Source organism: Rhineura floridana, chromosome 3, assembly GCF_030035675.1.
Source record: "Rhineura floridana isolate rRhiFlo1 chromosome 3, rRhiFlo1.hap2, whole genome shotgun sequence".
NCBI lineage: Eukaryota > Metazoa > Chordata > Lepidosauria > Squamata > Rhineuridae > Rhineura > Rhineura floridana.
This window is the reverse complement of record NC_084482.1, coordinates 71,672,805-71,700,744: the sequence shown is the minus strand read 5'-3', so window position 1 is coordinate 71,700,744 and position 27,940 is coordinate 71,672,805. Positions and strand designations below refer to the sequence as shown.

The 27,940-nt window shown below is 43.1% G+C and overlaps 1 protein-coding gene and 1 long non-coding RNA gene across 8 annotated transcripts in view; one reads left to right on the top strand and one right to left on the bottom strand.

Annotated features, from left to right (window-relative positions):
• Positions 1-1,506, bottom strand: part of MYH10 (myosin heavy chain 10) — a 111,467-nt gene extending 109,961 nt beyond the window's left edge. For all 4 annotated transcript variants that reach the window (XM_061616517.1, XM_061616518.1, XM_061616520.1 and 1 more), the window contains exon 1: positions 1,377-1,506. The gene's annotated coding sequence lies outside the window, so the exon portion shown is untranslated. The remainder of the gene's footprint in view (positions 1-1,376) is intronic.
• Positions 503-24,430, top strand: LOC133380044 (uncharacterized). Of its 4 annotated transcripts, none has more exons than XR_009761353.1 (4): positions 503-779; positions 15,774-15,892; positions 19,566-19,724; positions 21,803-22,134. It is a non-coding gene; the product is annotated as an uncharacterized LOC133380044 (long non-coding RNA). The 4 variants fall into 4 exon arrangements; XR_009761354.1 differs by lacking the exons at positions 503-779; positions 21,803-22,134 and adding exons at positions 1,666-1,769; positions 23,657-24,430; XR_009761352.1 differs by lacking the exons at positions 503-779; positions 21,803-22,134 and adding exons at positions 1,666-1,769; positions 22,172-22,376.
• The last annotated feature ends 3,510 nt before the right edge of the window (positions 24,431-27,940 follow it).

Below are 27,940 nucleotides of genomic sequence, written 5' to 3'. Positions count from 1 at the left end.
ACTTCAAGTTGCCTTGCATATATGTAAAAGCAAAATGGCAGGCATTTCTTTTTCCTTATTATGTAAAACCCTGAACTCCGGAACAGGTCCAAGTGTCATTCTAATACAGGACAACTGAGTCACAGAGTACCAGACCAATCCTGTGAAATCAACATATACTGTAATCATATTCCTGATGAGTGCATCACCTAGTACAAAGCAAGTAAGGAATCACCATTAAGTTCAGGAAGAGTACAAATAAATGTAATAAATAAATAAATAGTCACACTCCCATTTCTTGCTCCATAATGGATTACTTGGGCAACATTATTTTGTCACAAAGTGGGACAAGTTCTCTGCTGTTTGCCAGAAAATCCCTCACTAGGCATTAGGAAAAGATAACTTGTCAGGCCGCAGCACTTTTTTCACATCAAACAAGAGTAACTAGAATAAGGAAACAGCACAGGCAGCAACGGGTGGGGTGAGCCTTGGTTCTACGCAGCTGTTTCAAGGACACGGAGCATCTCACCTGCAAGGACAGAACAATGCTACATAATCAGTCTACTAGGTAGAACAGGTTTGTGTGTTTTCAATGAACTGGTCAGTGATTTTGGAATTAACTGGTAGGAACTCCCAAGTTTGGAACAAGTTCTCACCACTGGCCACACTGAAGGACAAAAGAGCTGTGTGACAACTTCGAATCCTCACTACAGAAGAAGAAGAAAAGGGACCAAACACCACCAACCTATGGCAGTGCAGCAAGCCCTTCATAGGGCAGGCAGATAATTTGAAATATGAAGGTATGGCTAACCTACACATTCCTAACAACCTTTTAAAGATCAGTTTGCGGGCAAGAAAAAAACATCTCCAACCCCAATCCTAAACTGCCTCCAGAGGTGGGTGGCACTAACCTCAGTAGAATACAGAGTAAAATGTTGCATATCATCTCACCTCAACCACACACACCCCCGTCAATCTAACAAACAATCCCACCCAGCCTTTAAACAAAGGGACACGTGCGCTTTTCTGCGACCCAGCCCCAGGACAGACAGCCCTTTTGATATACATGTATTGGAGCGTTATCACATTGGAGAGGAGGAGAAAAGGAAGACAGAAGGGGAGACATCCTTTCCAAAAAGGAAATATGGGTTATTCATTTCATACGTCCCACTTGGAAGATGAATGGAAGGAGAGGATGTCTGAATATGAAGGAAGGCAAGACAAGGAAGGAGGACCAGTGCCCAGGGAGATATCGGTATGAGCTGACAACCCGCTACTTTTATCTCCCCCCTCCCCCCATCTTGTCGAGACTAGGCGGGAAAACGTGGGGGAGGGGGAAACAGAGAGACGGTTACAGCACCCCCTCCCCCCTTCTTCCTCTCACTCGCGCGCCTCACCTATAAGCGCGCGCGCGCGCAATCCTCACAACCGTTCAAGCTGGTCCGCTCTGCGGAGGCGCCTCTCTCCAGCGCGCGCGCGCTCTCGAACCGACTCCGCACTATCCGCCCCGCCCCCGCTCCCGGTGCCTTTAGCGCCACACCGAGCGCTCCCCACCTCCTATCTTGCCCCGCCCCCCAAAAGCTACCAAGCTTCTCATTGGTTGCCTTGTCCACCCATCGACGACCGCCCTAGTCGTCTATTGGTCTCTCCTTAGCCCCGCCCCAAGCCAGGCTCATAGCAACCTTCGCAAGCTTCTCCGCCGAATTTCCATCTCTTTCTTCGCCAACCCTTCACAACGTTTCGATTGGCTGTCTATCCCTGCCTATCAAACGGAAGCAAGTATTCCAGTGGTAGGCGTCTTATGCTTGTCATTAGAGTACATGTAATGAGGAGGGACTAGGAGGATAGGTTGTACTACTGTACTCGCCCGTTTTGTTGCTATAGTGTTTCTTATCGAGGTCAAAGCTAGTTCGGACCCCAATGGTCATGTGTGAGGTGAAGGGCGGCTCGGTACAACCAAGAAGCAATGTAGATGTTCCTTACAGTCGGTACAGAGTCGCATGTAACACCCCGCGCACTTGTACCGCATACATCTGCAATCAGTTGCACTTATCGCGCCTGCCCTCTCCTTGCCTGCTGCGTGGTGGTATAATTAGGGCATGTACTAGTGTGATGCATATAACGGGCTGCCCGCAGTATGATGCAGCATGTACTGTTGCGTGAGAATAGCCACCGCTAAGGCCTGGGATGCGCCGAATGCAACGCCCTGCCCGCTTGCATAGGCCATGGCGCTGAAGCCAACCTAGATCGTACATTGGCTCCACCCTTATGCCTTGCTTATAGACCCCTCTGCTTTGCAGATGGTCGCTTTTCTCATATCCTTCCACTGCCTCATGTCCAGTACAAAGCTCGTATGACGTATCGCCGCCGTACAATGAATTAAATATCTTAAAATACCTCTCCCTTTATCATAGAAAACTACTCTTTGCATCCATCTTGAGAGTAGTTTTCCAGAACAACTGCAGTACAAATAACTTCATGTAAATACCTTTTCCTCACCTGTTCCCTATACAACATTTTTCCCAGTCTTGAGGGTCTCTGCAGATTGTATGTAATGTTACGCCTACCCACAAGGAACTGAGTCTTCACACCACCTATATATGTTGGCCTCAACTCCACCCTCCATGTTCTCACAACTACACTCATTCTCTACCAGATCACATTTTTACCACACAAGTACATGATATATGACCTGCAACTAGACATGGACATTTTGATGTTAAGTGATCAACCAAAATTTAACCATAGTTTGCACCCCAATGGACGTGTGTGAGGTCAAGTACGGTGTTTCTTGCAGTGCATCTTTTGGTGATCTTGTAATATATTGTACAGCTTATTGAACTAACTTGCTTAGACTGAGCTACTATCTTTAAAGATGGGCTGCAATCCAATACATGCCTATTCAGAAGTAAGCTCCATTGGGTTCAATGGGAGTTACTCCCACATAAATGTATTGGATTGCAGCTGGGGGGGAGAGTGTGTTATGTGCACAAAACGTTTTTTTTTTTAAATCCAGTAATCATACTTTATTTAACCTCAGTACAGCAGCAAGTTGGCTGGCTTCTGTATATGTCTGTTTGGAGAGGTCATTGTGAGAGTTCTCAGGGCTAATTGGATCAGGTGTCGACTGATCAGGTGAAACTTATTAACAGGGTTAATGTGTGCTTCACTTAAAATGAAATACGAATTCATCAAGAAAAGCAATTCTGTAACTGATACCAGTGATGCAAATACATCTATTTGTGTATGTGAACAATGTATTTTTAGCCCTCCATGGCGCAGAGTGGTAAGCAGCGGTAATACAGCCGAAGCTCTGCTCACAGCCTGAGTTCGATTCCAACAGAAGGAGGAAGTCGAATCTCTGGTAAAAGGGGTCAAGGTCCACTCAGCCTTCCATCCATCCGTGGTCGGTAAAATGAGTACCCGGCATATACTGGGGGGTAAAGAAAGGCCGGGGAAGGAACTGCCAATCCCACCTCATATATACGGTCTGCCTAGTAAACGTCGCAAGACATCACCCTAAGAGTTGGAAACGACTCGCACTATACCTTTACCTTTTGGGGGGGTATTTTTGGCTTCAGTGAGAAATGTTCATCTAAAAGGTGATGGAGTGGCCAGAAACATGATTTTATATTGGAAAAGGTTAAAGGGGGAGAAAAAACCCAGGATTTAGAATCAGGGGTTGGGAAAGACCAGAACTCAAACACACACATGCTCATCATTTTTAATGTTCAGACAAAGATACCCATGAAATCTAAAATATTAGCCCTCCTGCTATACATCTGACAGCTTCTCTCTTTAAGACAAAACAAATTGCACTTAGGTATAAATGAACTGTGTTTTATTTAACTTTATCCTGTGTACCAATAGGGAAAGTTCTGAGGCATCCTTCTGTCTGTTTTATAGAGATGAACTTCATTATCTGTCTAAGAATATAGCCTCCCCCTGAAAGTCTGCATAGCTGCTAAAACAGAAATGGAAAGGTTGTTTGTTGTTTGTAATTGCACAATAGCAGTGGACTATGCTTCTGCAAAACTGAGGTCAGATCAGCAAAAATAGCACACGGTACAAGCAGAGAGTGAGTCAGGGTAGAAGCAGCAGGGGCCAGAGCATGGAATTTCACTGGAGTTATTTGTCAGAGGCAGAGCAGTTGCCCATTGTTGGATGTCAGCTGCCCAGATTTGAACATAAATGTCCAGACAGTAGGGCATTTCCTGGTCATACTATTGAGCTGCATACAGCTGATGATGTGCGCCACTAGCACACTAAGCCTACAAAGCTCCGAGGCACTCCATTTTCCACGCTGTATAATAGATATGTTATGTGGTCAACCCTTTGACTATGTTGGGATTCCCCCAGGCCCAGACTGAGTGCACAGTTTGTTCATAGTGAACTGACTGAATAAGGACTCCATGGATCACTCAGAGTATGGTAGGACCACCCAGCTTTCAGACTGCTTAAGCTTATATTTACAAGATTTGCACAAGTGGGATTGGGGTCTTTGATGGATTTGTTTGACATCATTAAACTCTATTCCTAGTTAAAAACATAGGTTATTCTGGTGTTTTATAATACACTTTAGTAAGTAATTGATATGTGTGGTAAATCAAACAAAAACTCAAGAGTTTTATGTTTTTACTAATAAGCTGGGTGTCTAGATATTCTGTCTCTGAGATACAGTAGGGCCCCACTTTCAAGCGCTCCTCTTTGCAGCGTTCCACCAATACGGTGGTTGTCAATTACAGAAAGGTCCCGCTCCTACGGCGCTTGTTCCACTTTTACGGCGTTTTTCAGGCATCGGGCACCATTTTAGACAATGTTAGTCAATGTGTTCCGCTTTACGGCGGATTTTGCTTTGCGGCAGCAGTCCGGAACGGAACCTGCCGTATGAGCGAGGCCCTGCTGTATTGGTCAGTAGTACTAGACTAGCCTTGATCACAAGAATCTCTTCAAATGCTTTTATTGAACATAATATCTTCATTGCATTTTGATATGTGCAGTTACTGGAGTAGCAGGCTATTTTAATGTTGTTTTCCAAGCTGGAAGTCAGCACGCTTGATCTTTTGATTAGTTACTGCCATATTAAAAAAATTCAACCACCAGTCATCACAGTCAGGAAAAATCAGTTTTGTGACTTATAATCTTTTGGTTAGTCTTGTCCATGAAATATTATGAAAGCAGAGCACATATCTCAGTCAACTAAGGGCCAGTTGGGAAAGCAGCATACGATAAATATTTCTGTCTTGTTAATAAACTATATAGGAAACTTTAAAACTGAGCAGATTGGTGAAGGAATAAACTGCTTGATTTTCATGCCTAATTCTAACCTGGTACGAGACACAGTCCTTAGAGGATGAACCATACACCCCACAGGCCAAGGACCTTAAGGAGCATGGAGGGTCCCCTAAAACCAGTGCTGGGGATCCCTTTAAGGGGGTCTCTGGGGGAAGACCTGCTGAAGAACCCTTAGAGCTGTCAAAAGATGAAGTAGAGCCACTGCCCAGTCACAAAAACATTGGCATCAAAAGCTACTGGGCCAGGCCAAAGAGCAATGACATAGCATGTGTCTATGAACCAAGAGTCACCACGTGGCTTGTAAAGGGTCTCTTTGCAAGTTAGTAATCCCTGAAACTCCTTCACTACCAGCAGCTGTAGTTAGGGTGTGGTCAAGGAAGCCAAAGTATCTAAGGTCTCCTTCTTAATCCTCCTAGTTGCTGGAATGCACAAGTCTCTGGTTCCTTGTTCCTCTTCCTTGCTGTAGTGTACTCTACCTCAACTCCCTGTGATACTGACCTTGGACTGTTGCCTGCTCTTGCCTCTGGATCCCGTTTTGGACCTTGACCAATTCTGCATGTTTGACCTTGGTTTGTTTAGACCAGCCTTTCCCAACCTTTGGGTCCCCAGATGTTGTTGGACTACAACTCCCATCAGCCCGTCAGCGTGGCCAATGGTCAGGAATGATGGGAATTGTAGTCCAGCAACATCTGGGGACCCAAAGGTTGGGAAAGGCTGGTTTAGACTATATTGCACGTGCCCTCATTGGTGAGTGTTTTGCTAAGATGCTTATATCTCCTGGGATTGGGACCCTAGCCCCTGAGAGTACCCATTAGAGCATAGCATTGATAAACAAACACAATACTGTGAAAATGGGTGAAAGAATGTATTTCTATGGAACAAAAAATTGCATTCATTGGAAATCCTTGGGTAAAATATTTTGACTAATTTTAAAAAAGAAATGAAGTTACGTGGAATACATAAATTATATTTTTGTTAGCTTTCCTTGGGGAATGGCTGTTGCTCAATAGTAAAGCACATGCTCTGCATGTAGAAGGCCCCAGGTTCAATCCTGGTCATCTCCAGCTAGGTCCACCATCTGAACCCGTGGAGAAACGCTGCCATTTGATGTCAACAATACTGAGCTAGATTGACCAGTGCTCTGACTTTGTTCCGGAGCTGTTCTGAAGCTGCAAAAGTAATTTCTTATAACCATACTTGTGTAGCAGAGCTAAGGCTATCTGGGCACCAGGATTCAGTATTGCCTTCTTTAAAATCCCCTAGCTTTAGTGCATGTTGTTGCATTCATTGTAAGGCAGCTTCCTGTATTTCTAGACTGCAGTGACATTCTCATTTTTAAGAATTAATTGCAATTGGAAATATGAGTATTATTTCTGGGATTTTCAGGTAGGAAAAAATATCGCTGCATTCCTGCCAAAAAGAAATGGGAGGGGATGGAGGGTGGAAGAGAGAAATTCATTCTGAAAAAGGCATGTTCTCAAAGAGGCAAGAGAAGTTTTCTTGCTAAATATTTCAACAAGTCCTATGGGATTTGCCTCTTTGCCCCCACAAACAATATTACTCCTCATTCATTATATTTTACGATCAAAACACTTCTCAGAGTAAAAGATAAGCGGATCACATTTGTGTTTGCTGTAGGAGTGTAGGAATGAAAAATGATTTTCCTCAAGAGGAGCTATCTCTCCACGTGATAGTTATGTGGTCAGACATTATTTATGCTACCAAATCTGCCATGCCAGATTATAAGGTGCTTATGGTGCAGTCATCGTATAAGTGCTGCACTGGAAGAACACACCACTGTTCAGTGCATTGCCACTCAACCCATCCTAGGATAATTTGTGATAACATGGCGTCTGCTTTGTGCTTGTAAATGAAACTTCACTTCAATATGATCACAGCTGAATCTGGGCTGATCTAGATAGCAAGAAGCTGACCATGTATGTCTAAGAATTGTAGGAGTCCAGTTTGAGTGCTAGAAAGGCAGCATAAAAGTTTTCTAAATAAATAATTTTACTATGCAATCTTAAACATGTTTACTCAGAAGTAAATCCCACTGAGTTTAATGAGAGGACCCTCCACTGCACCCAAAGAAGCACTTGTGGCTTATGCTGTCCAGAACTGAAGTTGTGTGGGAGAGTGTTGCTATTTTTAACAAGCCTTGTAAAATCTTTATCCCAGTTGGTATCTGTCTTGGATTTGAATTGATCTTGTATCTGTGTTGTTTGAAATTGTTTTAATATTTATATTTTTTAAAATATATGTATATATGTAACTGCTTTCTATATGTTAATTATATTGCAGTTCACCTTGGGATGCCTCTTGGGCATGAATGAAATAATTTTTGCCACCCCAGCTCCAGGCTGGTGTAGGTGGGGCCAGTTGAGCCCTACAGAGGATCCACACGGCTTTGAAAAGAGGCTGTAGTACTCTCTTTAAAAGTCAGTGTCTTCACTGAATCTCAGTGACTTAATTCTACCCAAGACTAGTCGTCAGGAGTTCCCTTCTACCATGTATAACAAAGCTTACATATCCAAAGTGTTGGAGAATAATTAACTTGGCAAGAATTGTTTTTAAAATGTTTTTTCTCATTTGTTATCTCCCACCCTGGGCTCTTTCTAGGAGGAAAGGTGGGATATAAGTTTAATAATTTAAATAAAGAAGAGAGAATAAGTTTCCTTCTTCAGTTACACTAAGATGGCTCAGAGGGATTCTCTTGGAGGAGCACTGGTGTCAGGGTAGACAGCCAGCTGTGGAAACCCTGGAATGTATAGTCCTGCAGTGCAGTGTGTATAGTTGTCCAAGACAGAAATTCATAGCAAGGTGGTTGGGGGACAACAGGGATTGGATAGAAAAGGACGGACTAGTCTTTCTGCTGATAAGCCAGACCCATAGGACCATATTTGATTTAGCCAGCTTCCTAGTTGGAGTTCTGTCTATTAAAAAGGAATGGGCAGAATCCCATATGGTTGACTGCCAACATGATTCAGGACAATGAAAGTGGGGAGGAAAGAAAGAAAAAAAGCCAGAGAGCAGGTGGTTGCTAGCTTTGGGGTCAAGTATCAAGTTGAATTATAAATATATTTAGTCCTTCACTACCTCTGTAACGTGCTATTGTTTATTAGTATTGCTGTACTGTTGAAGGTCAGATGTGCTGCTTTGTTTTTATTATGCTCCAAATGATTTATTATTTGTACAATCGATGTCACTTGCCTAACTAATAAAGTCTGTTTAAAAATGACTTAACATAAGGTATTAAGATGTCACCCAGTTCCTTCATGGAGGCCAAAACCATCCTGGGTGATAGAGCTTGGAGATCCCTTGATTTTTCTGTTTGAAATGTGAGCTGACAGCACAATTTAATGCAGTTTAATTATCGATTGGATCACATCAGTTTAATTAGGAAGCCAATTTTTAGCTTCCAGCCGCTCATTGGCTTTATAATGGTTTAGAACAGTGATGGTGACTCGGGAAGGGGAGTGGCCACTTCCAGACCATACTTTATTTTACTACCTAAAGAACTGCTAGACTGCAGCTTTTGCCTTCACAAATGTGGGCCTCACCCATTTTTTCCCACTGAATTATAAACGTTTGGCTATAAAGCAGTAAGATTAGATCAGGGCCTCCAGTGGTTTGAAGGAACCTTAGGATGCCCAAGTCCTAGCAGTCAGTATCGTATTGTACAAGAGCTGAGAGTGCCTTCTGGATGAAAATATGAACAGTGTGAATGGTCTGATGCAGTGTTTCTCAGCCAGTGTGCCTCCAGGTGTTGTTGGACCACAACTCCCATCAGCCTCAGCCAGCATTGCCAATGGTCAGGAAAGATAGGAATTGTGGTCCAACAACATCCGGAGGCACACTGGTTGAGAAACACTGATCTAATGAATTGCAGTCTTACATTTTAGAATTCCTTGTGTTAGGAAACAGCCAGGATCAAACACTAAAACGTCTGAATCATGGTAGCACTTTCAGTGAGCCGGCCTGCGTATGTGGACATAGGTCAAATAAATTCACAAGAACCAGTTTTCCCCACAGTGCCCTGTCTGCCCACTTTTGCTTGGCAAGACAGATTCCTATCCATAGATGAAAGTAACGTGAAGCCTTAGATGGATTGCTCAGTTGAGTTTCCTGAGGAGTTATAGAAAAGAGAGTGCACAAGGTAAGTGACGAGACGAAACACCTCAATGCCAGGAACATCATAGCAATCCTAAACTATGTCTGTGAGATCTACATTAGGGATATTCTCCGTGGTAACCACAAAATGATAAATTCTTGTCTGCTGACTATTACTGGGATGCAAAGGCTGATCTGGGCCAAAGGGGTCCAAGGGCATTATTCTCTCAGTGCTTGAAACTCACTGGCATGTGTGACACAAGAACGTGCAAGGGAGCCATCAGTGACAATAAAATGGCTTCACAGTAGGGCATGCAGTTCCTAAGAATAAGGACAATCCTTGTGGTCTGTTTAAGAAAGACTGTGGCTATTGATCTCTCTTAGAAGAAATGAGTGGCATTTTTTAATATCCACATACATGTCAAGAATTTTATTTTTCCAGGTTTGTTATTTTTAATTTAAATTCTCTGTCAGGGTCCCAAGGAGGTTGCTTGCCGTCCCTAGATGTATATGCAGGATCTGCAATGAATTACAGCTGAACCCCCACCAACCCCTTTCTGGTAACATTTAAGACAACCCTGGCTGTGGCCCAAACCTCAGCTGCTAGAAACTCACAGCTAAGCTCTGACAGGAGTTAAAATACAGCAGGATGTGTCTGAGACTGAAACAAGTTTGGGGAGACGTAGCAGCAACTTCTGTGCTCAGTAGTTGGGTAATCCTGTAACAGAAAAGAGAGTTGTAAACAAAACATTTTGCCAAATGTATCACTTGAGGCAACTAGAAAGGAGGGTCTAGTTTATTCTCTTCCAGTTGTTGAAGCCTCAAATGCTTCAATTCTAACCACTCTCAAGGTCTCATCAAGCTCTTCTCAGATAGACATTTCTCTCAAAGCTTTCATTTAAAGCAGGGTAAGGAACCTTTTTTCTGTCAAGAGCCTCATTCCCTCGGGGATATTCTGTGCTGCATGCTAGTGGGGGAGTGCCCCCTTCTCTCTCGCTGCCCAGTATGGTGCAGGGGAACAGAAAGATTGCTCTTGTCACTGGTAGAGGGCTTTTTAAATTAGGCCTAGCACTGCATGTAGGTTGCAGGTTGTGCACTCGTGTCCACATCAGCATCTGGATGGGTGAGGAGTTGAAAAAAAGTCACATTTGGAAAAGTGCTAGTCTGAAAAGCAGCTATCAATGAAGGCTCTGGAGATCCATTTGTCCCCAGTGAAGGCTATGGAAGCAGATGTTGAAGTCAAATGTACTGGGCTATCAGATGCTCCTTAAGTTAGAAGACCTCAAATGGTCCCTTATTCCAGAAAAAAAAAATCACAGTTCCTTGGAGGTCTTCTTTATTTCAGGCATCCGAGGAGCTCCAGAAAGTCTGCTTGGAATCAGCCACCAGCAGTTCCAGAGAATAAATCTGTCTTCACAGAATAAAGACCTGGTTGGCCACTGTGAGAACAGGATGCTGAACTAGATGGGCCACTGGCCTGATCCAGCAGGCTCTTCTTATGTTCTTATGTTCTAGATTGACAAATCTGAGGTAGAATGAGACAGTAGATTTCTGAGTTGATAGAACATACTGTAGCACAGGTGTGGGGGGCCTTTGCCCCTCCAGAAGTTACTGAACTACAACTCCCATCAGCCACAACAAGTGTGCCAAGTGCCCAAGGATGTTGGGAGTTGAAGCTCGGCAACATCTGAAGGACCAAAGCTTCCATACACCTGCTGTAGCACTTCAGGCTGTAGTTGGTTTAAAATGCCCCTGGAAGTAGAAAAGTAGCACAGCGGGGAGAAGGCTAGGCTAAAATCTTTCTCCCTGATGTACTAGTCTGCTCTGTAAAGTGATTTTTAAAAAAATGTGAGGGAGCATTCAAAAGTTATATCCCCACCTGTAATCTGAAGTACAAGCTATTCTACCACCACATTCTCCTTTTATTTTACTATATGTGTAGACTCACCTTGAGATGTGAAATCACTGGTGTGAAAAAGAAGAGAGGGAGTCTGGGCATAAATACAGGTTTAGTGAACTACATTGTTCTGCCATCATGGGCTTTGGGCAAATAATTACAGTTCTTAGATCTCCTTTTTCCTTTTTGAGCCATGGTAGTGCTGCAAAGCCCCATTTTATTGAAGGCTATAAGGTACTCAAAGCCCTGTTAGACCTACAAGAGTTTGGGGAAGACACTAAGTTGCCTGCCTGCCTGTTGTATGTTCTCTGTGCTGTTGTTCGGCATGAATCCACATTAGTGAGGTTGGTCCTGAGGATGCTGTGCTTTTCAGAGCAATGGTAACCATGGTTGGCACCTATTTCAGGCACTACTATAAAGTGGTCCTCTGTTCCAGGGAAAGGGTATACCTTGCACGTAGGCACTCCAGAGGACTACTTGTTTGCTGTCCCTTTACCTTCAAACATCCTTGTTGCAGCTGCTGCAGCCCTAATACAGTCTATGCCTTTTTCCATTGCTGGTCAATACAGTGGCCTTTGCCCCTGACTCTTTGGGACAAGGCTGGAGAGCACCAGATCTACTGCCATGTGGATAAATATTTGCCATTTCATATCCCTCCCTGTTGAAGGTCAGCTGCCATCAAGCACTCCTGTCAACGTGCAATTACACCAAATTCCAGTCTGATTAACTGCAGTGCTTCTCTGTCTTGGAAATAGCCAGCTGCTTAACCCTTCAAATACCGGCTGAACGCAAGTCACTGATTTAAAGCAAGCCTGAGTATGTACAAGTGTTAAAAGAGTTAAAGGACTGAGTGAGCATATGAAATCAACTTGTCACTGGAAAAAAACTGAACTGCCCACCCATTACAGGAAATCGCTGCAGAGCCAGGTACAACACAGGCCCATGCAGAAAAGGCAGCATTATGTCTAAGAGGGAATCCTATCCAACACCTTACTGGCACACAGTGATGAAATTATTTGACTTGTGGGGGCTAAGAAGGGCTTCTTTCTCTGGTTATCTAAGGTAGAGGAGTTTACTGGGAAATTTGAGGCAGCAAGCTTTAACTATCCTATGTCACCCTGCCTGGTTAAACACAGGCTTCAGGTTAGGCAAGTTTCCATTGTTAGAGGAATCAAGTGGGAATGGGCTCCTCCTCCTCCCTCTTCACCTTCACTTGAATCCTCACTTTCTACCACCATGTTTTAAATTGACAAAGCAAGAGTGCATAATTTGGATCCCTTAATAGTGAAATATAGCTGATGTAAGTAAGCCAGAGCTGTCACTCTTCCTTAAGAAGTTTAGAACTACCTTGTTGGATCAGTCCAAGGTCCACTTGGTTTTCCCAGCACATGCAACTTACTTAATGCATGCTTGTAAAAAGTTTGTGTGCATTTTTATTTTTGCAAAAATAATGAAGTGGTCTTCCAGTCTCCGTTACACAATCACACACCACCCTAAGTTCAACTGCACAAGGACTGTGAACAGTAGTCCGAGTCCATATTTGCTTTAGTAGCTTGGAGGCATGTACCATTCTTTGTCCCAAATTCCTGCATTTCCTGAAAGCTTGCTATTGGGTAGTGTATATGGACTCGCTTTCCCAGATATCTGAGCTTTCATCCTAAACTGTTTCCTGACGTAGTTTTTAAAACAAAGAAACTTCCAACATTTTGAGAATGTCTCACTGGTCAAAGAAGAGGGTCTAACCCAGCAGACCACACACTTCACTGAAAGTCCTTTTTTGCCTTTGATATTGTTCCAGTGTCCATTCCTTTTCCATTCCTCTTGCTTCTATTTAGGAATCTTTTATTTATGAGGAAAAGAGAGGCCCAAGTATGGGTGCCTGAGGAATTCATTCTTTGCAAATTCCAGTGTGAACTGATATGATCCACACCTACTGGACTAATGTGCAGATTGGAATGCAGTTATTCTTCAGATTTCAGATTTTTCCAAATTTGTAATGTAGTTTTCAGCTTTAAAAAAAGGACCAAAATGCAAATCTTAGGATAAAATACATTTGGAAATGCATACTTTGAGAAAATGCATTTGGAAATACAGTATGCATTGAAAAAATACATATTAAATACACATTTTCATGCAGATTAAAAATATATATGCAGAAATGGGATGGAACAGATTTGTGAATGAACACATGTAAAACTGGCATGGACTGGAAATGGACTTATCTATCAGTTCCATGGCCCAGAATATCCTTTGCCGTGAGCATGATAGTACACAAAGTTGGACTTCCCCTTATGAAGCCAACCAGACAGTTACACACTGCTATAACAGAGCAACTCAAACTAGATGTGTTTAATGGCAATGGGAACCCAATCTTAGTAAATTCTGGAGTCAATCATTCTGTTGAACCTCAGAGAAGGGGAGATGAAGCACTTGGCAGTTGCTAACAGCTCACCAAGTCTGTTCAATGGATGAAGAGAATGATCCTTAAATATGTTCGGTATTACAGAAATGCACACAGAAATAGGAACTAATTTGGTTGGTCCTATTTCTTAGCAGAGTTGTAAAAATACAAGCAGCAGAATGAGAATGTAAACCAGCCCACCTTTCTCTATATAAATAACAACAGACACAATCCTTTAGGTAAAAGAAAAGAATATTTACTTACGACCTTTCATATGTTTAGAACATTGATTCTCAAATGGTGTGCCCAGGCACACTGGTGCACCCTAAGAGGTGGCTAGGTGTGCCTCAAATATTATGAAAGTATATTTTAAAAATGAGAAGAAACCCATTTGTATAGGGTAAGTAATAGTTTTCTATAATTTATTTTTATTCATAGTTTAAAATATATTAATATATTTTTAATTTTGTACACGAAGTGCGCCAGAAAATTATTATATGTTTTACAGTGCGCCGCAAACCAAAAAAGTTTGAGAACCACTGGTTTAGAAGAACATAGGCTCTAGCTTGGAAGAAAGAAAAATAGGAATCTCAGTCCATCTTAGTCTTTGTATTGATGCACTCAGCAGAGAGCATCTTGCCATGCGGCCTCAAAGGTAGGAAGATCAGCAATGTGGATTATTCAAAAATCCCCCAGGACAAAGGAGGGGGAAGTCAGGTAACTAAACCCCACCCATTAGGAAGTTACATCATGGTAAACAGGTACATGGGTTATTTCCCAAATATCCCTTAAAGTGACCATGCAATATTTGCCTGTTCCAACAAAATATGGCCTAGCATGGTCTCTATGTGAAGTATTAATAGCTACATTTGCAAAGAGGTCTCCATTTCTAGAACAGAGTAGAATTGTTTTAGATGAGCATTACTAATTGGTCTTTAACATTGGAGCAGTGAAAAATTATGAACCTGCTCTTAATACGTGGGGGGGGGAAGCTTCTCCACTGCTTTGTGATTTATTTATGCCTTTGTGCTATAGCTGATCCAGCCCTGCTTCTACTATGGAGAACACAGAGCGACAGAGAAATATTGTTCCCTTTGTTCTCGCCAGGTCAGCCAGATGCTTCAGCTTTGATTATGTCCAGATGTGCGTTCTTTTTCTCAGATTATTGTGACAAGTCAAAATAGTGTTTCTTAAGGGGCACCTATTATAAGTGAAATAATGCAAAAGTAGACTGGGCATTTGTCAAGGGAGTTTCCTGTTATTCAGGATCACTTACTACTAGCTCAGCCAGTGAAATTGGGATTAATAAAAGGACTGTGGTTCATATGCCAGAGTTTACCTGGGGCCGGAGACCCAAGCCCTCTGTCTGTTACCATCAAGCGGAAAAGGATTGTGCAATGCTGTACTCCCCCTTCTCTTCCCCACAGCTGAACACATGATGGGCACAGACTACACATTTAATAGAAGTAATTCCTGCACTCCTTCTGCCTCAGCTAACATTTTTTCAAGTGCATGGAGAACTGGCCTAGACCCATCTGCACTATATGTTCAAAGCAGTATCATACCATTTTAAACAGTTATGGCTTCCCACAAAGAATCCTGGGAAGTGTATTTGTGAAAGGTATTGAGAGTTGTTAACACCTTGTTCCACCCATCCGTGCACTCTGAACTACAGTTCTCAGAGTGGCTTAACAATCAATCCCTCTTCCCAGGGAGCTCTCGGAACTGTAGCTCCATGAGGGGATCAGGGGTCTGCTAACAACTGTCAGCACCCTTCACAAATATACTTCCTGGGATTCTTTGTAGGAATCCATAACTGTTTAAAGTAGTATGATACTGCTTTAAATGTATAGTACAGATGAAGCCCTAGACTACTTTCTTGCAGTTAAATGCTCAGCTAGGTGAGAATATGGTCTGTCTGTGGAAAACATTTTGTAGGACCCAGACTTTCTGCCACAATGCTTGACTTCAAGGTGGACAAGTTCGACCTTGTGGGAAACCCAGTGATTGAGTCTTAGGTGACATGTATGTACTCACACTCACAAGTTTTGTACTCAGATTGATTCATGCAATTATTCTGATTGACTGCAGAAGCTGCCGAATTCCTAAAATTCAGGAGGAGCTGAGAACCAATGTCTAGTATGACACAACTGGAAGCCACTTGGAAAGTTGTTGCTCCTCTTCCCATCCAGCACCTGCAGAGATCTCTTGTAAGTCAGATTTGAAAAGGAGTTAGCTACTTCAGTATTAACATTACTACTTAGGCCACATACACTATAAACTGTCACCACTTACTATATTATTATTATTATTAACTTTATTTATACCCCGCTGTTTTTCCAAATTGGAACTCACGGCGGCTTCCAGATAAAAGACACATACAATTAAAAATCTATCAAAAATAAAAGCATACAATACATAAATGAATAAGTATAAACAGATATAATTAAAAATGAACTCTAGTTTAAAATAGCATTAAACTGTTTCTAATAATTAAAAAACATAATCATAAAATCAGAATAATTAAAAAATAAACTGGCAAGAACAATATAACATCCTTTTGGGCCTATTCTTGGCCGCCTTCGGAATCAAAGGCTTGCTGAAATAGGAAAGTTTTTAACTGTCAGCGAAAGGACTGCAAGGAAGTGGTCATTCTTATCTCCCTAGGGAGGGAATTCCAAAGCCTAGGGGCCACCACCGAGGAGGCCCTATCTCGTATTCCCACTAGTTGTACTTGTGCGGATGTAGGTATTGAAAGAAGGGCCTCTCCTGAAGATCTCAGGGTCCGGGCAGGCACATAGAGGGCGATGCTATCTGACAAATAGCCTGGACCCAAGCCGTATAGGACTTTATAGGTCAGCACCAGCACTTTGAATTGTGTCCGGAAACAAACTGGCAGCCAGTGGAGCTTTTTTAACAGGGGAGTTGTATGGTCCCTGTAATCAGCCCCAGAGTAGTAGGGCTATCAATCAAGATTAAGTACCTTAGATCACATCTGTACTATGGTGACTGAGTTCTAAATCTCTTGGCTTTCCAGTCTCTATCCACGTCCATTCAAAGGCTGTAATGTTATATTAGCAGCTTGAACAAGGAAGTAGCATAATAATGTACACTGAGCCTTGATTTACAATTTCACCAAAGCAGATATCAGAAGCTTATATTACTTTGAAATACTTATTCAGAATAGGGATGGGAAACCTGTGGCCCTCCGTGTGTTATTGAACTACAGCTCCCATCAGCCCTGATCACTGGCCATGCTAACTGGAGCTGTTGGGAGTTGGAGTCCAACAACATCCAGAGAGCCACGGCTTCCTCATCCCTGATTTAGAATGTGCAGCAGGACACAAACAATTATCCATAAAAATATTGCAGCGTTGTACTTATAACTAAATTTCTTAGAGATTATTAAATAAGGCAGGAGTTTATTCTTATGAGATTACTGGTTATTTATTTATTTATTTGATTTATATCCCGCCCTTCCTCCCAGCAGGAGCCCAGGGCGGCGAACAGAAGCGCTAAAAACACTTTAAAACATCATAAAAACAGACTTTAAAATACATTAAAACAAAACAACATTAAAACATTTTTTTAAAAAGCTTTAAAAACATATTTTTAAGAAAGGGTTAAAAACATTATTTAAAAAAACATATTAACAAGCAATTCTAACAGATGCAGACTGGGATAGGTCTCAACTTAAAAGGCTTGTTGAAAGAGGAAAGTCTTCAAAAGGTGCCAAAAAGAAAGCAGAGATGGCACCTGCCTAATATTTAAGGGGAGGGAATTCCACAGGGTAGGTGCCGCCACACTAAAGGTCCGTTTCCTATATTGTGCAGAACAAATCTCCTGATAAGATGGTATGTGCAGGAGGCCCTCACCTGCAGAGTGCAGTGATCGACTGGGTATATAAGGGGTAAGACGGTCTTTCAGGTATCCTGGTCCTGAGCTGTATAGGGCTTTGTACACCAAAACTAGAACCCTGAACTTGACCCGTAGCAAATGGGCAGCCAGTGCAATTCTTTCAGCAGCGGGGTGACATGTTGGCAATACCCTGCCCCAGTGAGCAGTCTCGCCGCCACATTTTGCACCAGCTGCAGCTTCCGGACCAACCTCAAGGGTAGCCCCATATAGAGTACATTGACTGAAAGATCTATTCACATTGTAGCCATGCAAATCAAAAGCCCAGCTCTGCCTCCTGGCAGTGCCCGATCAAGAACACGAACAGCATATTTCCAGACAATGATAGACTGAATGTGTCTGAAAACTGAACATGCCATCAACACCTTTCAGGACAGCTTTTATGGAAGTTTTTATCAGGTATCAGGCCCAGTGGATGCCAACAGAAAAATCAACTATTGTGCTTGAAGTTTGATCCTTGTAGAAAAACTTAAATCCAAGACATAAGAGAGTAGGAAAACTAAAATATATTTATTAACGTTGTGTTCAGCAGAATCACTCCCAGGATGTGGCTCCAAGTAAATCTTTTTATTTTGATTACCCCAAGTCTGGGGACATGTTTACTTTCCTGGAAGATACCATAAGATCAAAAAGGCATACAATAGTTTCAGATATTATCACTGACCTTACAATCAGAAGTTACTTCTTTTTAAAGGATAGAAGAAATGTGAAAAGATGCTAGGAATAGACCAGTTTACCTGAACTGGAACCCTCCAGATGTTGTTGGACTACATTCCTGACCCTTGGACATTGTGATTGCGGCTGATGAGAGTTGCAGTCCAAACATCTGGAGGGCACCAGGTTGGGGAATGCTGAAATAGACCATAATGATTGTTCCTTTGCCTTATAGATTAACTACAATGATACAGCACAGATTCTGAATACATCATAATAAGCAGAAACTTTATAACATCTAGTTAGAATCATTGGCCTTGTAGGGCCCTGGAATCAAGTCCCATCCCAAAGGACACACTGTGTAGCGTCAGGCTCATACGTCAAATGGGAATAACGGCTATGCGAGGACAAGCACAATAAAAATTGTAAAGCATTGTGCAAATTAAAAGTATTCATGAACTGCAAAAGAAGAGTAGGAGTACTAACCTCAGCTTCTGTTGGCTACTACCATGGAGTTTGGCATTACTGGGAACAGGAAGTTGCAGTGCAGACCAGGAGACTTGGATGTCTTGCCTCCACTCATGCTCCACAATGTGGAGCATACACTTTGCAATTAGAGGACACTGGTAAAATCTGGTTCACCTTTGGCACTGCCGTAACCATCGTTATTGAGCAATTGTCCTGGGCAACTGTTTGACAGTAGTTTTATCCACACTGATGACCAGGGAAACACACATCTACTCTTGTCCTCACACTTTTTTGTCTTTTTTAAAAAAGTTTCAATTCGCTTTTAATTAAAGGGGATGAAGAATTCTTGGCTGAACTATATGAACTCTCCATGTACCACTTTAAAAGAAAATGGGGGGGGGATATGTAAGTCCATATACGTTATTTAGCACTGTGTAGGAAGAAAACTTAACATTTTCTCTCTTAGGGAAGCTGCCTTCTACCAATTCAGACTATTGCCCATCTAACTCAATATTGTCTACACTGGCAGTGACTTCACAGGATTTCAGGCAGTCTTACATGGCAATCCCAGCGGTTTTTTTCCATCCAAAGCACTGATCCATGGCCCTTTTATAAATTATTTTGTTTTACAATGGGGAATTTGTGCAAATCGCTCTCTCTCTCAACTGCATAAATGTCTTGTGTTTTTCCTTCCTCATGTTCCACCCCAGTACCATCATTTGGTTGGTTTCTTTGTGTAAAGGGCTAGATGAGCTTACCTGGCCCTTTAGCGAGGCAAACTCCACTGCAGCAAGGCTCCTCTCCCTCTCTTTTACGTTTTTAAGAGTTGTTGCACTTTTGCTGCAGGACTGAGCATGATACAATGGCAACATCACGAATGGAGGTGGCTGCTGCTCAAGACTGAATGTCTGTACAAGTACAATGCATTTTGCTCTCATTCTGTGGTGACGGACATCCAACTGCTTCAGGCCCAACTCTTCCAAGTACTGACAGGAGCTCTCCACAGTAAGAAACATGATTTGTTGCAGCCAGCATCTCTGAGTGATAAAGTGAAGTAGTAAACCTAGGAATGTGAGTAATCTCAGCCAGTGAGTGCCAGAGGCTAAATGGGGGGGGGAGTTGGATTGTTGCAGCCTCTGCTTCAGAGAGTTGTGGCTATAGGGACCAATGGCACTGCATAAGGCTTATGTAAATATTGTGACTGGCTTCTCCTTGGAATCAGATAAAGGAAGATTTTTATCACATTTTACAGAGAAAGCAGCTTTCCTGGCCCCCATGTAACTCCTCAAGGCGGATTCTTTGAGTGATTTAATATAAGATGAAAGAGGCCAGATTGCAGCTTCAGACAAAGCTGAATGGGTCCTGTAGCCCCAAAAGTCCTGGTTTGGAAGTCCCTAGAGGATGCAAAGTCCCCCCCCCCTCCTGAACACACAGTGCTTCTCAATACGTGTGCAGTGGCTTTTTTTTCCTTAGGAGAACCAACCTGTTTTCAAAAGTAGATGTAGCCAGCCCTGCTCTGAGCAAATTCAGAGTTCATTTCTTTTGTAAAGAGAAAAAGTTTCTGGTTTAATATAAAAACAGACCTAAGGATCAGTTGTCTCACAGCACTGTCCTATAAGAGAGGAGTTAGCAAACAATTCCAGTGCTCAGAAATACCCAGTGCTCCCTCAGTTTGCCACCTGGAGATTTCCCATGTACTTTTAAATTCACTGCTGAAGCAGGAAGTCTGGCAGCTGTGGCTTCCCCTGCACATTTCTCCCAGGTCCTATTGACCCCCATCCTACTCCCCAGCCTGGAATCCTGCACTACAGCATTAAGGAGTCTGCAGTGCACTATAGAATTAAGGTGAGACAAAAAGAATGCAATTTGCTGAGGAGCCCCATCTCTGATTTCAGCGAAATGGTGTTTCCCTCCACTACCACCTCTTCACTTTCGAGAGTCCTCATAAATACCTTAACTCTACACTCCTGTGCTTAGAGACCAATGCTGAAAGTCATCCCAGCCACGCAGTGGTAGAATTTGTAGGAAGGTTTGTCCTACCAGAATTCTCAATCATTTTACAAAAGATGACATACAAGGCTATATACAAGTTACTATATTTTACTATAAATGCTGATGACTACTAACCCTGATAGCTATGTCCTACCTACACAGAGGCAGTATGCTTCCAAATAGCAGTTGCTGGAAACTGCAGCAGGGGAGAGTGCCGTTGCACTCAGGTCCTGCTTGCAGGCTTCCCACAGACATCTAGTTGGCCACTGTGAGAAGAGGATGCTGGACTAGATGGGTCTTTGTGGCCTGCTCCACCAGGTTCTTGTGTTCCTATGAACTTTTAAAAAATGTAACAAATTATCAGAGCTTTAGTGGAACAAATATCCTGGAAGTTGTTGGGGTTTTGGGTGTGTGTGTGTGTTTGTCTTAGTGTTTACTTTGCTTGCATTGTGGGGGTGGAGTGGGTAGAAGAAGGTGATTCTGCTTCATCTTCAGATTTAGCTGTGGCCTGGCCATCCTACCCAGGAGACAAAGAGCCAACACTACTATTAGGCAAGGCGAGGTGGCACACTCCAGGCAGCAGATTTTGTGATACAATTGAAGGGTAGCAGAATATCCATTATTTAATAGATCCTTGTATGTTTATCATGATATGGGGGCACCTTTTGGATTTTCTTTCTCAGGTTCCAAAATTCCTTCAGCCTGTTTTACAGAATGCCTGTCCCACAAGAGTTGGAATAAAGGAGGTGTATGGGAAATCTTTGGTCCTCCGGTTGTTACTGAACTTGAACTCACATCATGCCCAGCCATTGGCCATGCTTGCAAGGGCTGATGGGAGTTGTAGTTTAGCAACATCAGGAGGGCCAAAGGTCCCCCCCCCAGTATAAAGCAGAGCTTGGAAAAGTTACTTTTTTGAACTACAGCTCCCATCAGCCCAATCCAGTGGCCATGCTGGCTGGGGCTGATGGGAGTTGTAGTTTAAAAAAAGTAACTTTTCCAAGCTCTGGCTATAAAGGGATGTTTTCCATGTGTGTACGCTAACGATGAAAACACTATCACACCCCCACATTTTTTTCTTTCTGGATTTACAGCCTTCTGTTGTGGCAAGTGGCCAGGAGGATGGATTTTTAGCTGCCCCTGTATAATCCTGGCTGCTTGGGAAGCCGAGATCCAAGGAAGAGTCAGCACAGGCCCCAGATTCTGAGAGCATATTAAGGGCCACTTCTGCCAAATCCTTTTCTTTCAGCTTCCAACAGAGCTAGTACAAAAAATGTGAACAGTTCTGATGGTTGTCATGTTTTTCACCGGACCTGTTTCTGTGTCTTTAATAGTAATTTGATATGCAGAAATTAGGCACCTGAAGTTTCCTTCCCATCAGATTACTTAAACACAAAGAAGCAAAGCCAGTAAAAATAAAAGTTATGAACCCTATTTTTCAAACCCATGTAACTTCTTTTTAGGCTGGATCAAATGATATGTCTTCCCTTCATCCGGCCCAATGTGTGGAGAAAAGCAAAGTGTACACAGCTCATCCCTCTCCACACAGTGGACAGGCCCCACCTCAACCATCCCCTGCATGCACTCATGGGGATGGAACATCTACATGCTACCTATACACATATGGTTCAGCACATATCGATGGAAACCACATGTTCAATTTTCTACATTAATGCAGAACATCACCTATGGAACTTCCACCTCCACAAGTTGCACTTGTAAGAAGCATTTGGACACTGCATCCTTACATTTACCTGCAGGGATGGCAGTGGTGAGGACAGCAGGACAGGTGGGTGAAGAAGAGCTATATGGACTCCCTTCCATGCATTGGACTGGATTTGAGGAGACATACTGTCTGATGCAGAAAAAAATCCTTAACATTTCATTTAACTAGATAGCCAAATGATGTTGAAGGGCTCCTGGTTTCAGTGAAATGATGGCACACCCGATTTGTTTTTCACATTAACAAGCAGATCCTACCCTGCAAAGCTGAAGCACCAAGTGAAAAGAAGAGCTTGCATACTATTGAGGCATTTGCAGGCCAGTCATTACAATCAAATCTGTTCCTGGCCAGATTGCAAAATTCTTCATACCCTAAGTCGTCTCCTTCTTTCACAAATTAAGACTTTTGTCCTTATAAGACTGCAAGGAAGCTGACAGAAATTGGCCCAGTGTAGCATACTTCATGGGCATCAGAAAATACAGATGTAGTCAGTGTGAATAGGCAGGCTTATTTGAAAACAGTTCTGGTATACAAGGAAATGTAGGTTTAGACCAACACCAAACTTTCATAGCTTCTAAGCTGGATCTAGCAGTCTGCAGGAAGAGAGAGAGATGGCTCAATAAGTTAAACTGAGGTGGAGCTCCTCCTGATCCCAGTACTTCAAACTGACTGCAAAACAGGATTTTTAAAGCACACTTCTAAACATTACACTGAGGGTAGCCAAAATGGTATCCTCCAGATGTAGCGTGCTACAGCTCCCACATTCCCTGATACACTGGCAGGGGCTGATGGGAGTTGGGAGTCCAACAACAACTGGAGGATGCCACGTTGGCTACCCCTACAGCACACCAAGGCCAGCCTGGTCATTTGTGTCAAAGCTAAGAATAGCACCCACATCGTCTGAATCTCAGGCTAGCCCTCCACAACAATGCTCCACCCATCTCTTGACGGGTGACTGTCGATAAGCACACAGCTTGCCTGCCTAACATTTTGGCCTTTGTCTTCGGTACAATATCCTAGTGTTTTGGCATCTCTTGGCCTTAGCTGGTTATTATCTAAATCACCCTTCCATTCTCCTCCCCTCTTGTTGATTATGGTGTAGTTGGTGTCCAGAAATATTTCTGATGCATATTCTGCAAAAACTACTGCAGTAACAGCTTATGGCAGTACCCTCAAGACAAGAAACTGTGTGGCGGCATTTCATCTTGTTCTTTTGTTTTGCCAGGGAAGGCTGAAAGGAAAGAACAAGTGGAGGTGCTGCAGGGGGAAAGGGGGCAGCATGAACTTTAAAAAGGATCTCTTCTTTTCCCACGACATTTTTGTAAAGAGCCTGCAACTAATCACAGCAGTTTGGACCCTGGCAGGAGAAATTTCCTTTGCATGAAAGATGAAGAGATTTTGCTTTAGGGATAGCAAGCTGCCTGCACAGATGGTCAGTTTCAGGTCTGTGCACACCCTTCGGTCAAGGCAATGTATGTTCCAAGCTACCATGCTTCAGAACAGCTCAGTGCACAGCAACAGAAGAGTCATCTGTTCAATTCTCCATCAGTGTACCAAGGTCTCCAATACATTTCACAGAGGATGAGCGGGTGAGGCTGGGGGCAGAGTCTGGCAGTGGCAGCCCAGCAATATGACCTGGCAGATACCCACTTTTGCCTCTGTCCCTGCCCACTGCTAGCATGTAGCCCCTGTAAGATTGCCCATGAGGTAATGTGGCTCTTGGGCTGAAAAAGCTCCTCTCCCCAGTATAGCAGATATATGGACTTTAAAGATAAGCATCTGCCCTTTGTAGACAGTAGTGGAAGTGATCAGGGAGCCACTGAAGTTTTTTCAAAACAGGTGTGATATGAGTCCACCTCCTGGTCTCTATTAACAGTCTAGCTGCTGCATCCTAAGCCTAGGGATCATTCATGCTGTCATGTAGGATTGCTAACAATCCACATTTTCTTTATTCCATATTGCCTTCTGGTAGTCAAAACTTGATATTTAGATTAAACATTTTCCCCATCCATACTTGCAGGTGTGTCCTTTTTTGTTTACTTTGCTCTTTTGCTGTTTGCCTGCATCCACCCACACCACCCCTCCTTCTGTGAGCCCAGGAAGTGTGTTTGGCTTGTTTACATACTCCCCTCCCCTTCCAGCATAGAGCTGACCTTCAGGCACATTGGCAAAAGCGGGGGAGGGGGGGAGAGATGAAAGAAGCCAGCTCCTGAGATACCCCCATCTCATTATGTTTTGGCTCAGGTAACAGAGGAAAAAGGAGGAGCGAAGCAAGGGAAGCCAACGGGAGCCCAACAGAAGCAGGAGGCATGAAAGGAGGTGAAGTTAGAACCACCCACATGGGAAACAGTGGGTCAAAGCAACCAGGCTCCCTCCTTAGCAGTGGGTTGCGATTGCTCTTTCTCTACTTCTCGGAGTATACCTGGTATGAGAATATATGGATTAAGGGAGGGAAAAGCATGGGAAGGCAGTGATTGAAGGAGAACATCATATGGACAAGGGTGAATTAATGGAGGCATGAGGGTCTTACATTACAGTTTAAACAAAAGTATGGATTAGCCTGTAGTTGAAGCTTCTATTGTGGACTGTCTTTAAAGGCAGCTTTATGTAGAGCACATTGCAGTAATCCAACCTGGAAGCTACCAGGACATGAATAACTGAGGTTAAGCTATCTCTGTCCTAAGAAGGCTGGATTCAGGCACTCCATGCCACTGATGCCACTTGAGTCTTCAGTGGCAATGATGAATATAAACATTCCCAAACTGTATATCTGATCCTTCTAGGAGAGTGCAGTCCTTTCCAAAACTGGCTGATCACCATCTCCCTGAACAAACAAATCACCCACTCACTGCATCTCTATCTTCTCTGGATTGAGATTCAATGTATTGGCTCCCATTTAGTCCATTACTGCTTCCTCTGCCTCACTTGACTTGGCCATAAAAGAGACAGAACAATGGGCTGGAGGATATTGGTGATATTTCCCTCCAAACCCCCTGACCTTGCTCAGCAGTTTTATGTTGATGTTAATAGAATGGAGGAACCAACCAGAATGGTGCCAATGGAGGTTTCCCTTGAAATGCAAACAGCAGCTTCAGAGAGGAGAGTTTTGTTGGGAGGGTCATGGTGGCACAGAGAGAAACTCCCCCTCCCCACCCCCATGGTTCCATGGTTGCTCAGGATTCCCATGGCTGCTATTTACATAACAAAAGTGTCACATTAATTGCATTTTTGCAATTAACATAGCGAGCTGCCTTATACTGAGTTAGACCAATTGGGCCATCTAGCTCAGTACAATCTACACTGAGTGGTGGCAGCTCTCCAGGATTTCAGGCAAAATTCTCTCCCACCCCTTCCTTGAGATAGAATCATAGAATTGTAGAGTTGGAAGGGGCCTATAAGGCCATCAAGTCCAACCCCCTGCTCAATGCAGGAATCCAAATCAAAGCATTCCCGACAGATGGCTGTCCAGCTGCCTCTTGAATGCCTCCAGGGTTGGAGAGCCCACTACCTCTCTAGTAATTGGTTCCATTGTCATATGGCTCTAATAGTTAGGAAGTTTTTCCTGATGTCCAGTCGAATCTGGCTTCCTGCAGTTTGAGCCCATTATTCCGTGTCCTGCACTGTGGGACGATCGAGAAGAGATCCCGGCCCTCCTCTGTGTGACAACCTTTCATGTACTTGAAGAGTGCATTTCCAGTCCCCTGATCATCCTTGTTGCCCTCCTCTGAACCTGTTCCAGTTTGTCTGCATCCTTCTTGAAGTGTGTAGACTAGAACAGGACGCAGTACTCAAGATGAGGCCTAACCAGTGCTGAATAGAGGGGAACTAATACTTCACACGGTTTGGAAACTATACTTCTGTTAATGCAGCCTAATATAGCATTTGCCTTTTTTGCAGCCACATCGCACTGTTGGCTCATATTCAGCTTGTGATCAATGACAATTCTAAGATCCTTCTCACATTACTGAGCCAAGTATTCCCCATCTTATAACTGCATTTGGTTTCTTTTTCCTAGGTGTAGAACTTTGCATTTATCCCTGTTGAATTTCATTCTGTTGTTTTCAGCCCAATGCTCCAGCCTATCAAGGTTCTTTTGAATTTTCTTTCTGTCTTCCACTGTATTAGCTATGCCCCCCAATTTTGTATCATCTGCAAATTTGATAAGCATGCTCTGTACCTCCTCATCCAAGTCATTAATAAAAATGTTGAAGAGCACTGGGCCCAGGACCAAGCCCTGTGGTGCCCCACTCTTTACTTCCGCCCAGTTTGAGGAACTATTGATAAGCACTCTTTGAGTACGATTCTGTAGCCAACTGTGAATCCACCTGATAGTTGTTCCATCCAGCCCACATTTAGCTAGCTTGCTAATCAGAATATCATAGGGCACCGTCAAAGCTTTGCTGAAGTTGAGATATATTATGTCCACAGCATTCCCACAGTCTACAAGGGAGGTTACCCGATCAAAAAATGAGATGAGATTAGTTTGGCAGGATTTGTTCTTCATAAATCTGTGTTGGCTCCTAGTAATCACTGCATTGTTTTCAAGCTGCTTACAGATTGACTGCTTTATAATCTGCTCCAGAGTTTTTCCAGGGATTGATGTTAGGCTGACTGGTCTGAAGTTCCCTGGTACCTCCTTTTTGCCCTTTTTGAAAATAGGGACAACATTAGCTCTCCTCCAGTCATCCAGCACTTCACCTGTCCGCCATGATTTCACAAAGATAATAGACAGCGGTTCTGAGAGTTCTTCAGCCATTTCCTTCAATACTCTAGGATGCAGTTTATCGGGCCCTGCTGATTTGAACTCGTTCAAAGTGATTAAGTATTCCTTGACCGTTTGTCTATCAATCTCAAGCTCCAATGCTGCCCCTTCTGCTTCATGTTTCCTGGGAGGGTCATAGACCCTTTTTTGGGAGAAGACTGAGCCAATGTAGGAATTGAGCACTTCTGCCTTTTCTTTGTCATCTGTTATCATTTTGCCATCCTCACTGAGTAGCTGTGCCACCATTTATTTTCTCATCTTTTACTATGGACATACCGGAAGAAAGCTTTTTTGTTGCTTTTAGCATCCCTCGCTAACCTCAGTTCATTCTCAGCTTTAGCCTTCATGACACCATCCCTGCAATTCCGTGATACCTGCCTGTACTCTTCCTTTGTGGCCTGGCGTTCTTTCCACTTCCTGTATGTGTCCTTTTTTGTTCTCAGGCCAACTCTAAGCTTTTTGTGAAGCCACATTGGCTTCTTCTGCTGTTTTCCCCCTTTTTTCCTTGTTGGAATTGCTTGCCGTGTTTTTAGAATTTCCTTTTTTAGAAACTCCCACCCATCTTGGACTCCTATTTTCATTAGGGTGGCTTGCCAAGTCCAGGATAGCTGATCCTCTGGTTGCTTCCTCCACTTTCTGTAGGAGGAAGTTATCTGCAACACAAGTCAGAAATTTCTTGGAGGGGCCGTGTTTGGCAGAATTTGTCTCCCAACAGATAATTGGGATAATTGAAGTCCCCCATTACTA